The following is a 10,697-nucleotide window of genomic DNA, read 5'->3' on the forward strand; positions in this document are numbered from 1 at the left end:
TAATCATTTTCACATGAGTTGCCTCCGCAGACTCCTCCACATCAGGTGGCAAGACAATGTCCCGGACACGGCAATTCTGGAACAAACTGGGCTCTGCAATGTTTACACTCTCCTGCTGAAAGTCCAAGCCAGGTAGGCTGGACATGTGGTCAGAATGCCTGACAGGCAACTACTGAAACAACTGGTGTACGGAGAACTGTGCCAAGGAAAGCGAGCAGTTGGGCAGAAGAAGCGCTATAAAGACTGCCTTAAGGTGTCTCTCAAAAACCTGGAAATCAACACCAATGAATGGGAAGAGCTTGCCCTGGATCGTCCACGTTGGCGGGGCAGGATCACCTCAGGAGCACGTGCAGCTGAAGATAGGAAAATCTTGGACGCAAAAAGAAAGCGTGCTGTCCGCAAGGCACAACTAGAATCTGGTGTAATGACTACATCTGCTTCCTTATGTCAAGTATATGGGTAAACCTTCAAAGCCCAGATTGGACTCAGCCACCTCCAGACCCATAGCTACTAATTCTTTTCTAACCCTGAAGTCATGGTCATCTTCGACTACGAAGGACGAACATCATCACCACATGTATGTCACAGAATTTTATACCATTGGTTAGTGAAGAAAAAAATAATTACATTTTTACCACAAAAAAAAAAATTGTTTTAGCCCAAGATTTTACATTTTCAGAAGGAGACATGGGTAAACATAGCAACAAAATGTGTCACACAATTTCTGCAGAACGTGGCAATACCACATATGTGTATGTCTAGTATTGTTTAGCCATACAAAGAGACTTGGGAGAGACAGAGCTCTATTTGACTCTTAGAAAACAAATTATTGTAGAATAGTTTGCGGACCCCTTATACAGAGCCCTTAAAGGGAAGGTGCCACCAGTTTTCAGGACTCTCAATTCTAAATATTTTTCTAACTACTGGCTAACACGGTACCAAGATATATTTCTTTCCTGTACCAGTTTTCTTGTGAAATTAAGCTTAAAATAGTAATTAAAATGTATTAATGCAATGTTTGCAAACATTTCTATATGAAAAATCTACTGTCTACTATATAATTGTCTAAGGAGCACTTCCGTCTGTCTGTCTGTCCCGGAAATCCCGCGTTGCTGATTGGTCGTGGCCGCCATGTTATGCCGCCGGTAACGCACTCTGTTAACGCTGCTATTAACCCTGTGTAACAAATTTTACTATTGATGCTGCCTATGCAGCATTAATAGTAAAAAGATCTAATGTTAAAAATAATAATAAAAAAAAAAAAACTTGCTATTCTCACCTTCCGTCGTCCACCGATGCACGCGCGGCTGCCGCCAGCTTCCGTTCCCGGAGATGCATTGCGAAATTATCCAGAAGACTTAGCGGTCTCACGATGACCGCTAAGTCATCTGGGTAATTTCGCAATGCATCTCTGGGAACGGAAGCTGGCGGCAGCAGCATACTCATCGGGACAGCTTCGCTGGACACCGCCGGGTGACTATATAACTATTTTTTATTTGAATTATTTTTTTTTAACAGGGATATGGTGCCCACATTGCTATATACTACGTGGGCTGTGTTATATACTGTGTGGGCTGTGTTATATACTATGTGGCCTGTGTGATATACTGCGTGGGCTGTGCTATTACGTGGGCTGTGTTATATACTGAGTGGCTGCTATATACTACGTGGGCAGTGTTATATACTGCGTGGGCTGTTATATATTACGTGGACTGTGTTATAGACTGCGTGTCTGCTATATACTACATGGCTCCTATATACTATGTGGCTGCTATATGCGTACATACATATGCTAGAATACCCAAAGCGTTAGAATCGGGCCACCATCTAGTATATCTATATATATATAATTGTCTAAGGGTTTTTCCGTCTGTCTGTCTGTCTGTCTGTCTGTCCTGGAAATCCCGCGTTCTGATTGGTCGAGGCCGCCAGGCCTCGACCAATCAGCGATGGGCACAGCATGGCGACGATGATGTCATAATGGAAATCCCGCGTCTCTGATTGGTCGAGGCCGTCACAGTATCGACGTAGATGTCATAATGGTTGCCATGGCGACGATGATGTCATAAACGTTGCCTCGACCAATCAGCGACGGGCACAGTCTGCCGCGAATTCTGGAATCATCATTGTCCATATACTACGGGGACATGCATATTCTAGAATACCCGATGCATTAGAATCGGGCCACAGTCTAGTATCTATATATATGTCTAAGGGTTTTTCCGTCTGTCTGTCTGTCTGTCCTGGAAATCCCGCCTCTCTGATTGGTCGAGGCCGCCAGGCCTCGACCAATCAGCGATGGGCACAGCATGGCGACGATGATGTCATAAAGGTTGCCTCGACCAATCAGCGACGGGCACAGCATGGCGACGATGATGTCATAAAGGTTGCCTCGACCAATCAGCGACGGGCACAGTCTGCCACGAATTCGCCTCGACCAATCAGCGACGGGCACAGTATTAACGTAGATGTCATAATGGTTGCCATGGCGACGATGATGTCATAAAGGTTGCCTCGACCAATCAGCGACGGGCACAGTCTGCCGCGAATTCTGGAATCATCATTGTCCATATACTACGGGGCCATGCATATTCTAGAATACCCGATGCATTAGAATCGGGCCACAGTCTAGTATATATATAATTGTCTAAGGAGTACTTCCGTCTGTTTGTCTGTAACTTCCGTCTGTCTGTCGCGGAAATCCCGGGTCGCTGATCGGCTGGCCGCGTCCAATCAGCGATATTGGGGCGGGATTTAAACACTGCATCACTTTTTACTATTGATGCTGCCTATGCAGCATCAATAGTAAAAACATATAATGTTAAAAATAATTTAAAAATTAAAAAACATTATATTCTCACCCTCCGGCGTCCGCGGCAGCCTTTCCCACTCCTCAGGATGCTCCGATCCCAAGAATGCATTGCGGCAATGACTCGAGATCACGTAGCGGTCTCGTGAGACCGCTACAAGATCACGGGTTATTGCCGCAAGGCATTACTGGGTACGGAGCGTCGCGAGGAGCATCGCTAAAAGTCTGGGCTGGATCCGGGGGCCGCCGGAAGGTGAGTATATAACTATTTTTTATTTTAATTGTTTTTTTAACAGGGATATGGTGCCCACACTGCTATACACTGCGTGGGCTGTGTTATAGACTGCGTGGGCTGTGTTATAGACTGCGTGGGCTGTGTTATAGACTGCGTGGGCTGTGTTATAGACTGCGTGGGCTGTGCTATATGCTACGTGGGCTGTGTTACTCCTTTGCCGGGGCCCTCAAAAACCTGGAGCTGGCCCTGGCTTCAATGATTAGTCGCGCCTGGCCGGCTACGAACAATCAGCAACAGACGCAGTCCGGCCACAAATTGGCGTGGGATTTGAGCCACACTTCGCTGATTGGTCACGCCCGGCCGGCTGAATCCTGTGTTTTCATTGCATTATTCTGAAATCTTCATAAATAAACTACATACATATTCTAGAATACCCGATGCGTTAGAATAGGGCCACCATCTAGTATTATATATTTTCTTACAAATATATATTTACCACTAGGGGGAGTATTTTCGGTTTTAGAACTCAAGCAGCTATAGTAAGACTTACCAGATTTACCGTTAGCAGCAAAATTGGGGCAGTAACTGCTGACATCACAATTTCCCTTGCCTTTTGGGTGGTCTAGTATTCCTGGGGCAGAATGAAGAGTAGCATCATAGGGCAGCGCCATTTTGTGGGTGACTGCCCTGTGATCCGCTATCACCAGCAGTTACTGTCTCCCATCAGTCTCTCTCACCCAGATTACATGATTCTCTCACCCCCCTCCACAAGCCTGGCCATTCACTGCAACTCCTTATCTTAGGAAGGGATGAATCACAGCTCCTGCCAAGCAGCTGACAGCTACTGGTCCTATAATGCTAATGGTACACTGTTCCTCCTTCATGTCTCTGCTTTTCTCCTGCATTTTACTCCCCTCAGCCATCAATCTAGGATCAGTTCTGCTGGAAGAAGTACTGCTTATGTTTGCAGATCCAAGGGCTCCATGAAAATGGCAGCAGAACACTCCCACTGCTGTGAATTGCGCAGCCCAGATAGGTGTGCCCAGTTCACAGCAGTGACAGTTCTATTACAATAGATAGGGTCGGAGTCCGGTCTGTTATCTCATATGACGATGGGGTGCCGTATTATGACACTGATAGTGTCATGCTGCTTCTTTGAATAAAAGATGTCAGCCCCCAGTGCCTTCTTTACACTCCTACTGTATAACACACAAAATGTTTCAAATGCATTCAAAACTTGGTTATAACAGCATGTTATGCTACATTACATTGATTTATTAATCATCTACTTAAATGCGGTACCTTCCCTTTAAGTGCCAGAACAGAAGAATCCCCCCTCAAGTGACCCCTATTTGGAAATTACACCCCTCTTGGAATTTATCTACAGTTGCAGTGACAATTTTGTCTCCATGAGTGTTTTCAAGAAAAAAAAAGTAATGAATGTTGCTGAGTGAAAGTTGTTGGTGATAGGAAAAAAAATTAAACAAAATGTGAATGTTTTACAAATTGCCACACTATTTTGATGATTAAGGCTATATGCACACGTTGCAGATCTGACTCTGTGCAGATTCTGCATTCCTTGGCAGAAAACGCAGGTCAGAATCTGCGCCTTTTTTTGGTCTGTGCACACGTTGCAGATTTTTGTGCGGATTTCTTCCTTTTTTCCCCCTGCAGATTTCTATTATGGAATAGGTGCAGAAACGCAGCAGATCTGCACAAGAATTGACATGGTCCTTTTTTGAATCTGCTGCGTTTTCGGTGCAAATTTTTCCGCACCATTAGCACAGCATTTTTATTTTTTTTTGCCATTGATTTACATTGTACTGTAAATCACTTGCAGATCTGTAGCGTTTCTGCGTGGAAAAAAAAGCTGCAGATCTGCAGGAAATCTTCAACGTGTGCACATAGCCTTAGGCTACTTTCACACTAGCGTCGTTTGTAATATGTCGCAATGCGTCGTTTATGAGAAAAAACGCATCCTGCAAAGTTGTCTGCAGGATATGTTTTTTACCCATAGACTTTCATTAGCGACACATTGCGACGTATGGCCACACGTCGCAACCGTCGTGCGATGGTTGCGTCGTGTTTTGGCGGACCGTCGGCACAAAAAAAGTTGCATGTAACGTTTTTTTCGCGTCGTGTCCGCCATTTTCGACCGCGCATGCGCGGCCAAAACTCCGCCCCCTCCTCCCTGGACATTACAATGGGGCAGCGGAAGTGTCGTAAAACTGCTTCCGCTGCCCACATCGGGCATTACTTTCACAACGCGCGACGGCCCCGTGCTGACGCTAGTGTGAAAGAAGCCTAAATGAAAATAATAAAACCTTATACAAGTTTGGCATCACCATAAAATTTACAGACATGTAGATCCATATAGTAATATTATATTTTTTCAACATGTCTCTGCCATTGAAGATTTTTTTCCAGTACTTTGTATAGAAAAGTGAATGTTTTTTTAAAAAAAACTATCGCTCCTAAAGCAAAAATACAAGCAACTCCCTAGGGTGTCAGTTAGAATGATCAGGGTTCACATACACAAACTAATACATTAAAGGGAACCTGTCACCCCCAAAATCGAAGGCTCCGGAGCCTGCGCACTGCAGTACTTTGCCCTCAACAGGACAGACAAAGTACGTCTGCGCCGGAGCCGCGGCAGGAAGACAAGAAGAGGACGTCATCGTAAGAAGATAGGAGGCCCCGGACTGGACCGCGACGCCCATCGGATCGGACCGCCCGCGTGAGTATAATCTAACCTCTTTTTATCATCTTTCAGGATACATCGGGGGCTTATCTACAGCATTCCAGAATGCTGTAGATAAGGCCCTGATGCCGGTGGGCTTAGCTCATCTTCCATTTTTGAGGTGACAGGTTCCCTTTAAGAGGGTTGTCCGTGAGGGAAAAAAAAAACTACAACACACTTTTGTTTTGTTTTTTTAGACACTGAAGATTTTAGAATGAATAAAAAAGAAACAGAATCACCTTCAAGCTCCCCCGGTGGATCCAGTGCATGGACATCTGTGCCAGCTCCAGAATCAGTGTCTTCTCTGTTGAGAAGCCACAGGAACACTGAAGCCTGAGTTTGGCTGTAGCAGTCAGGTAACTAGGAAAGTGCGTCTGGCGACATGCTCTTCTTGTCACCTGACCGCTGCAGTCAATCGCAAGTTTCAGCGATCCTGTGATTTTCAAAAGGCACAGACATCACATCCGGAATGGCCTACACTAGATCTACAGGTCTGTTGGAAGGTGAATATGCTTCCGATTTTTACTATAATAGCACCCATGCCTAAAAGAAAAATTATAATGGATTGTACAACCTTATTAAATTAGTTTTCTTAAAGGGGTTTTCTATTACTATGATATTGATGAGCTATCAGTTGCGGTCCAACACCTGATGTCTCCACCACTCATGTTACTAACTACAGCAGCCTCCAGGTGTAATCAGAGCCTCCTCTAGGTCACACTGGTTAGTGAGCCCACCCCAGTACTATAGATCAGCTCCTAGTCTCTTTAATAGCAGTGGGTCTGCAGTACCCAGAGACCACCTAAGTGTGAGGTATTCTGATCCCTACACAGTGCATGGATTTTCTCACCAGACCTTAAAACAACAAAACATCTGACAGTCTCTCTGCAAACTTGTAAGAGGAAGTGGCCTGTGTACTCTCTGCACAGGAACACACCCACTGTGCCCAAACTGAGGAGGGGATGTCCCACCATGCAGGCAAGCTCAGTGACAGCAGATGTGCTGCCTACAGATGCCGGCTAATGGGGCACAGCAGCTGGAGGAGCGTGTGCCGGAAGCCATGTCCAGGCAGCAGCCACTACATGTTCTATAGAGCACCCACTCACCCTGAGGAGTCCCGACCCTGCTCACACTGCTGCGCCTTCTGCTGCTCCTACACAGGCTGAGGCTTCTAGTACTGGTGCCTCCTTCCTGGAGGATGAGAAAGGGCTGGGCCACAGTTAACTATTTCAGGCCAGTGACAGCTGTACAGATGCAGGGAGGGGTATCTCTACTGGAAACCGAACCTGTTCTAAAAAATAGTCACTGATCGGCATAGAAAGTGAAAGCATGGTCAGAGGCATGTTAGTTTTTGGACAGGTTTGTGTTGCTGATGTAGGGATGTGGCCTGAGTCACATCTGTCTGCACCCTGCTATGCAGATTCCCCTAGGGTGCTACAGCAGGCCTGAGGTCAGAGACAACTAGGGGCCCTTGTGCACAAATACCAGCTGAGCTCCCTTCCCACCAGGATACTGGCATACCAAAGTGTACTCTATGAGTGAACAATGGAGGCTGAGGGGGAGGGGAGCTACACGTTTTAATGGCTGTGGCCGAAGTTGGTCCAGTGCTCCTTAGGGACCATGTGCCGCTTATTATGTGTTCGCCCCCTGCTCTGATGCAATAATAACTTTTGTAGTGCATGTCCATAGCAGGCAGCTCCTGCGCTAGTCTGTTATGTGGGGTCACAGAGCCGCACAGGCAGCCTCACACGGAGCCGCACACGCAACCTCACACGGAGCCGCAGTCACGGCCGCACACGGAGCCGCACAGGCAGCCTCACACGGAGCCGCACACGCAACCTCACACGGAGCCGCAGTCGCAGCCTCACACGGCCGCACACGGAGCCGCACAGGCAGCCTCACATGGAGCCGCACATGCAGCCTCACACGGAGTTGCAGCCACACACACAGCGACACACGGAGCCCAGAGGTGTATCTGCAGCGCCCCAGAGTCCCGGTCGTTGCAGTAACGTCGCTCTGCCGCTAAGGGGAGTGATGTTGCGTCTGATTGCACTAAGGGAGTTCACCTGACCAGGTATCACACACTACACTTCACACACAGGCCACCAGGGGGGGTGGTTCTATCTAGTAGGCCACTCCTCACACTCTGGTAAAACTGGGGGTTGGACAGGAAGACAGAGAGAGAAGTAACTGGGGAGAGCTAGTGAGAGGACCTGTCAGGGATGGGATCCTGGCAGACTCCTAAGAGAACAACGCAACAAGTGAGCAACGGGAATACAGCAAAGAGGCAAAAGAACCAGAAGGAGTCGTGCTGAAAGATCGAGGCAACATCCTTCTGAGGCGCAAACAGTCGGTGGCCGGAACGCCGAGAAAGTAAGAGACTTTAAGCATTACTTCAAACCACGGCAGGACAGCCAATTATAGGTTGGCTGTCTCACTTAAACACCTAAGCAGACAACGGAGGCAGCTGTGGGAGAGGGGCGACTCTAGAGTCCCGGAAGAACTCCAGGTCTACCCCGTCATACAGGTGCGTCCTAGCCATATCATCTGGGGGACGGAGAGAGAACGAACATCAGAGGCAGACAGAATCAGTTGTGAGGACTATCCCGGGGAGCTCAGCAGGGAAGGACTACAACACATAGGCGCTAGCAGGTAGACGCTGATTCTCACCTGTCAAGGGAACTCCTAATGTGCCTTTGGACCGGCCGGTCTCAGACAGCCCGGTTAACAGTGCTCTGGATTGGCTAACTCGAAGCCTTCAGTAAAGAGGTAAAGAGACTGCAACCTGGTGTCCTCATTATTTACTGCGACCTGCACCGCACCACCACAACATCATCACCACCCACACCTTTCATTGGGCGCCCCTCAGCAGGGTCACGGACCGGGTCTAACCACCGTGACAACCCCAGGACAGAGACTCAGAGGCCCGGTACCGGGTACCCCTCGGCCCTGCGGCAGTGGGGGTGCTTCAACTTGGCGTCACGAACAGGATCTACTTAAGCCTGAAGAATCAGGTCATGTGTGCCCTGGAACTGATTTATTGTACTTGGACTGTGACTTATTGCAAAGACTGTGCATTGTTATTGCGCCAAGAGTTCCCGCCACAATTCGCCATCGCCGCACACGGAGGGAGGAGCCTTAGCTTCGTGGGCGGAACCGGTCAAAAAGAAGCGTGGAACGAGAAAGCGCGGTAAAGTGCCAACCCCGGAAGAGGAACTCCGACCCCCAGCAGGTTAGTGGGAGGAAGGGACAGCCATGTCTGAGTCAGGGGAAGCGGAGGCGGCGGTCGCAGCCGTGAACGCAGAGGCAGCTCCGGTCCCCATAGGGGACGTAGCCACGGCCCTAATGCCACCACCGGTGGCCGCGGAGCCCGCTGCCCCCATCAGCCGGTCGGACACTGCCGCTACCACAAAGGCCATAATGCCCTTCTCTATGCCGCACCTGCTCGGAGCGGCCTGGCTCCTGCGATACTCCGGGGAGTCGCACACATTAACTGATTTTAAAGAAGGAATCTGCAGCCTGCTCGAGTTCTATCCCCTGACGGAGCCTCAGAAGGTTCATATGATAATCGGCCAACTCTTCGGGGCGGCTATGAGAGAAGTGAAGTCCTGGCCCGCCGCCGATAAGGGAACTGCACAGCAGGTTTTTGCAAAGCTTAAAGCCACCTTCGATACCCGCACTGCTACAGAAATTAAACTGACTTTCTATGGATGCAAGCAGAGACCGCAGGATAGCTTACGGGACTATGCCCTTAATCTCCAGGAGGCGCTGCGGGCCATTAAGCAGAGTGACCCTGACAGCATGCAGGATGAGGATAAACTCCTGAAGGAGCGGTTCATTGAGGGGCTCCTGTGCAGTCACCAACGGGGCCAATTGCACTTCCTGGCCATGCAAAATCCAGACTCGACTTTTGCGCAATTCAATGATAAAGCTATCCAGGCGTTGCAGGAGCGACAGCCCAGCCGTACAGCGCCTCCCAGGCGTCCCGCTCTCACATACCACCAGGAGGTGGCGTCGGATGCCCCATTCGCCACCAAGGCCGATGCCCAGAGCCTAGAGGATGACTCCCCTGCATGACTCCGCCTCCAGATGCAGGAGCTGACCAAGAACGTTGCTGCCCTGGCCCGGACGGTGCAGTCCCTATAGGAGGCCCCCAAGGAGAAGATCCAGCTGGCCTCCAGACCAGAGGATGTCCCTTGGATGCGACAGAGGAGGACTCCGCCGACCAGAGGCCGGGACGACGATCGCTTCCATCGGGACGGACGACCCATCTGCCGCCGCTGTCATCAGGTGGGCCACCTTGCAAGGTACTGTCCTTTAAACGAGCAACCCCTGGGGCAAAGGGCCAACCACCAGGAGTAGGACGGTCAGGCCCGCAGCATTGGAGAGCCAAATACATTGGAGGGCGACCAGTTCTTCCTGTAGTGGTTGACGGTATCCCCATGAACGCTTTGCTGGACACCGGTTCTCAGGTGACGACTATGCCTTACGTGCTTTATAAACAGTATTGGGAGGACACCGATATTACTCGTGGCCCCGATGACGTTTTCACCATAATAGCCAGTAATGGTCATCTGTTGGGGCGGGTGGAATTGAAAGCCCAAGGGATTGTGATTGTTGCTATTGATCGCCGAGAATGTAATCCCATGATGACTATCAGTACTAATGTTATAGAAAATTGTCTTGCAGAAGTTATTGTTTTGTTGCAACAGGTAGCAGAAACCACTGGCCACAGTGAACAACGCGCCCTGCAAAAAGAAATCAGAGCTCTGATGCAGAGACAGCAGGTAGAGCTGACTGGTGGTGAGATTGGTCGTGTCACTGTGAGTGATTCAAACCCCATCGCGATACCCCCCAGGAGTGAGATGTTAATATGGTGTCGGGCAGCCATAGGCCTCGGGTAAGGACTACCA

The 10,697-nt window shown here is 49.1% G+C and overlaps 1 protein-coding gene across 3 annotated transcripts in view; it reads right to left on the reverse strand.

Annotated features, from left to right (window-relative positions):
• BAK1 (BCL2 antagonist/killer 1) overlaps positions 1 to 6,987 on the reverse strand; it is a 336,138-nt gene extending 329,151 nt beyond the window's left edge. For all 3 annotated transcript variants that reach the window (XM_077295505.1, XM_077295504.1, XM_077295506.1), the window contains exon 1: positions 6,891 to 6,987. The gene's annotated coding sequence lies outside the window, so the exon portion shown is untranslated. The remainder of the gene's footprint in view (positions 1 to 6,890) is intronic.
• Between the last annotated feature and the right edge of the window lie 3,710 nt (positions 6,988 to 10,697).

The sequence above is a fragment of the Ranitomeya variabilis genome, chromosome 3 (genome assembly GCF_051348905.1).
Source record: "Ranitomeya variabilis isolate aRanVar5 chromosome 3, aRanVar5.hap1, whole genome shotgun sequence".
Classification (NCBI taxonomy): domain Eukaryota; kingdom Metazoa; phylum Chordata; class Amphibia; order Anura; family Dendrobatidae; genus Ranitomeya; species Ranitomeya variabilis.